The 5,011-nt window shown below is 45.8% G+C and overlaps 1 pseudogene across 1 annotated transcript; it reads right to left on the reverse strand.

Moving 5' to 3' along the window:
• Window positions 1-777: 777 nt before the first annotated feature.
• Window positions 778-1,761, reverse strand: LOC310799182 (neurogenic differentiation factor 4 pseudogene; annotated as a pseudogene). Its single transcript has one exon. The product of its transcript is annotated as a neurogenic differentiation factor 4 pseudogene (transcript).
• Window positions 1,762-5,011: the final 3,250 nt, after the last annotated feature.

A 5,011-nucleotide genomic window follows, 5' to 3' on the forward strand; every position in this document is an offset into this window, starting at 1 on the left:
TTGACGCTTTGTTTACTTAGACTCCACAAGGATCTCCTCTCTGCAGATCTCACGCCCCAAAGAGCAGCTACATCATGCTAGCAAATCTACATCCCAATGTTTTTAAGTGCAAACACATGAAAGAGTAGACAACAAAGAAAACTAGACACAAAAGAAAGATAAGAGATAGGCTATAAATCTAAGTCGTAAACCGAGAGAAGGCCTAGACCAGACCACAAATTTATACAAAAGGAAAACCAGACACGCACCAGCACATCTTTAACAGACAAAAGTCCATATATATTAGATTAGAGAATAAATAAAAGTACTTGGATTTATTAGTAATATCTGTTTGAAGTTACCAAAAGCTAAATTACAAGTGCTTACAATAATAGAACATGGCAGATAATCTGTCAGGACTGCCTGGCCCAACCAAGATTTGCCATTAGGACCTGCAAGGGCTTTACATTATTTGGTAATCAATTAAAAAAAATAGAGTTCTAAGTCAAGTATTTTCTGATCTTAACAATGTTCAGTGCTAGTCTACTACATACTGTAAACAGTGCCTGTGCACCACACACACACACACACACACACACACACACACATATGTAAACAAACCATTAGATTCTACAGCTTCCACTAGCAGGCTGTCCACTGAGATAGATTGATCCTTCATTGTATTTCAGTCCAACAATCGGACCTCAAAGTCAGTCAGTATAAAGCAGGACCAGACAGCAGAGATGTCCGCTCAGCTTGTATTGATGGCTAAAGCAGAGTCTCTCCTCCTGATCCTCCCTAGTCTCTATAGAGTGAGGTTATCTGTCGGGGTGGATGGTAGGAGTTATACGGCACCTCTAAGTGAATGTCATAGCCAGCTGTCTGGTACAGGACCTGCTGTGTTGCTGTCTGGTCCATAGCGGAGGGAGAGTAGTGGTGTGGGGGCACGTAGTGGGGCGACGGCTCCTGCTTGGGTACCAGGTTACTGCTGATGCTGAGTGGCGGTGTGGGGGGGCCGTCGTACGGAGGGGTCCCCATGCCGTTGTACTCATTCGTGGAGTGATTCTCGTACACTCCGCCTTTCATCGCCCTCAGGTGCAGCAGGTGAGCCGAGTCCAAAGTGCCGTACGGGGGACTGGGCAGGCCCGGGGACGAGTAGCTCAAGGTGCCGACCCCCAGTGTGTCGGGAGGCCCCCGAACGCCGTGTCTGTCCTCGGGCCTCACTCCCACTGCAGCGGTGGGGCCCAGCTGCAGGCTGCCGGCCACCAGGTTGCTGGTGGGCTGGGAGAGGCCCTTGCACAGGGTCTCAATGAAAGCCCCGCTCTCAGTGGACTGGCCCCCCTCCAGGGCCTCAGACAGAGCGCAGATGTAGTTGCGGGCCAGCCGCAGCGTCTCGATCTTGGACAGTTTCTGTGTTTTGGAGTGACAGGGCATGATGGTGCGTAGGTTCTCCAGCGCGTCGTTCAGACCGTGCATCCGCGAGCGCTCCCTGGCGTTAGCCTTCACGCGCCGGGCGCGGAAACGCTCCTGCCGGGCCTTGGTCATCCGCTTCCTCTTAGGCCCTCGTCGCTTGGGCCCGTTCTCATCCTCCAGTCCTTCCTCTTCGTCGTCCTCGTCTTCCTCCATATCCTCGCTCCCCATCTCCCTGCCCAGACGGCTCATTCCACTTCCGCAGCGTGTAGCCGTGTCCCCATCGGGTGAGCTCATGTCACCGTCCATCCACTCCAGCGGGCTGACCACCTCTTCCCCCTCCCCTGGTCTCACGCATGGCTTGGCCATCATAGCACTCTGTAAACAAGGGGACATCTCTGTCAAACATTGACACTGTGGTGCACTTCCTGCTAGGTTTTTCTAAATGTCTGCATGGCAACAATGCCTGTAATATTTGACTTCACAAAGGACATGGGCATGGTGTGACACAGGGAAAATCAATAGAGACAATGCATTTTATCGAATAAATAAATTTGATTAAAACAATATATATATATATATATATATATATATATATATATATATATATATATATATACTGTATATATATATATATATATATATATATATATATATATATATATATATATATATATATATATATATATATATATACTGTATATATATACTGTATATATATACTGTATATATATATACTGTATAACTGACACCATATAGGCCAACTTGGTTTGACAATGTCGTGGAATCCCCCATGGCCAAGGCACCCTTGTCTTGGTGAGGAGAGCCTACAGTATATAGGTTACTGCTTTCTTATCTCATAATCCAGGGATTGGCAACCGTGTATCATGGGTGGTCAAGAGTAGCCTATGCAGGTCTTCATTAACTGATTAGTGCACCTTCATTAAGAGAGGAGGAAGGAAATAATCAGTCAGGTCACCTGGTATAGTGTTTGGGTTGCCTGTCCCTTCTATAATCTAATGGACCGACCTTTGTATTAAACTCCCACTCCACACTCTCTGTCAAGGTCTCGCCAAATCAAAGCGTGTTATGCGCTTCATTCGGGTAGACTAGCTGAGTTCATGTCAGTGAATCGGTTTATCTTTCATGATCTTTATATCAAAGAAAGGCTATTTATAGGATGTAGCCCGGAGGTGGTGAATCATACTTGTACAATAATAGTCTAACAACAACATGTTGTAAACTGTGAGTGTTTGGAGAAGACTTCAAGACGGACCAATGTTTTCAGCACCGGACAGCTCCCAGCCGCCCGCAGCACGCTGGCGCCACAGGTGTCGGTGCTGAAGCAAAGGGGAACGTCCACGCAGGATCAAACCTGCACAGGCACAGCCCAGCAGTAATAAAGAGATGGTGGCTTTTTCTAAACGACATTGTTTCTATTGTGCCTCGATCGGCCCACTCCGCCACACAGGGTGAGTACACGACTAATCCCGGGCGGGCGGGGAACTTGCGAACTACAGTAGTTAGTAGGCTAATGCCAGCGAGATGAAGTCACAGTGACAGGACGCGACTTCAATCTGGGCCATTGCAGGATTTGCTTGTGGAGTCCATGGGATTAACTCAAGGATCCACCTCCCAGATCAGTGACACAACTCAGATTGAATTGAAATAAGGCCTGACGTTTCAAAATGCACGTAGGCCTATGTCTCCACAAATTGCGTGTTTACGAAGCTATTTGCTAAAGGTCACCTGAAGCATATTAAACTATAAGCCTGTTTTCCACCATTCTCTTTAGAGGTAGGTAGCCTAGCCTTCATTGCATGTCGAATATAGGCTACAGTATAGAGGCAAGCGTTTTGAGAACAAACTATTAGAAAATCCAGGTCCACTGCAGGTATGATGATCACATGTTATCATAATCATCATCATCATCATTATTAAATTATTATTACTGTTGTTATTATTGTTATTATTATTATTATTATGCCTGATGTAAGAAATGTGTGTTTTCATTGTCGATACAACTCCGCAAATTACTTGAAATATAATCAGACGTCAGAGAAATGACAACAATTTGTCATAACAATAATCTATGATAGGCTACTAGGCTACTTTAGGAATTTGTCAAACTCATCTGGATACATACCCGTATTGGTGTGTCCAAGACCTCCTATAGTTTGGCAGATATTTTCTCTTTTCTTTCTTTCTTTTCCTTTTTTCAGCGGATTACAAGTTGTTTTCTATCCATCAACCAATTAAGAACTTGTGTGCTCTCGTGCTGCCTGCGTCGGTGTCGGTGCAGTGTCCCTCCCAGATCTGCGGGTCACTCTGCAGGGGCTCGTCGTTTTAACCCACAGATAGCTCCTCCTCCTCCTCCCGCTTGCATCCTTGCGCGTGGCCGGCCCGTGGCCCGAGCCCTCGGCGTGTGTGTGTGTGTGTGTGTGTGTGTGTGTGTGTGTGTGTGTGTGTGTGTGTGTGTGTGTGTGTGTGTGTGTGTGTGTGTGTGTGTGTGTGTGTGTGTGTGCGCGTGCGTGTGCGCGTGCGCGTGCGCGTGCGCGTGCGCGTGCGTGTGTGCGTGAGTGCGTGTGCGTGTGTGTGTGTGCGTGCGTGCGTGTCTAGGCCTCGCCTCGGCCTTTGTTGCTCTGCTAGGGCGGCCGCCAAATCCGCACTTTTGCATTGAGCGGTGGAGACGCGCTCAGTCGGCTGAGCTTAACTATATGTGACAGCTTGAAGTTGCATGTGAGCAGGTGTTTGCGCCATTTCCTTCCAGACATCTATCCCTGCACGCTGCGCAGTGCGCACAAGCTATAGGCTTTTAGACATGCGCTCATTTCAGTTGAAATCACCTAAAAGAGACAACCCTCACCAGAAGGTACAGGGGTGAGGATGGTCAGTCATATAGCTAGAGTTTCAGGACGAGTAGCCTCATTTAGTTTACAAGAGTGGCCAGTCATTCCCCCTCCATTCTGCAGGATACTTAAGCCTACATAATAGCCTAAATCATAATAATAATCATAATAATCATAATCATAATCATAATCATCATAATAATAATAATAATAATAATAATAAGTTAATAACACATTCTTGAATGTTTTAGTGCAGTGGTTCTCAACCTTTCCCATATCAAAGACCCCAATTTAGTCCACGGACAACGACTGGATGAGATTTAGGCTTTGTCTCTTGGACCCAAATCGAAGATATTTGTTTGTTGTTATAGTCATCTGTTGCAAATAAATTCAAAGCATATAGCCTACACACCTTGGAATGTTTCAGCTCCGGAGTATAGGACGAATCAGCCTGACGTCACTTGCCACCCAGAAATGCTGAACCCCATAGTATGACTTGTGCCAAACAAATGTTAATATCTCAAAAACTATACATCACATCGCCTATATTTTGACATTCTGAGTGAGAGCAGAAGTAGGTCAAGCTGATGTCTAATATATGCATGTCGTGTTAAAGTTGTGTGAACTGTCGCAGTTTTTAAAATGTAAACAGAGTCAGACACTCAAGCCTCGTGCCACTTGGCCTCCATAGGGTTCCATTACTTAAGCATTATTTGATAACACATTATTACAATCTTGTGGCAATCACTATCTATCTTTAGTGTTGACACAAA

Source organism: Poromitra crassiceps, assembly GCF_964638095.1.
Source record: "Poromitra crassiceps genome assembly, chromosome: 27".
Taxonomy (NCBI): Eukaryota; Metazoa; Chordata; class Actinopteri; order Beryciformes; family Melamphaidae; genus Poromitra; species Poromitra crassiceps.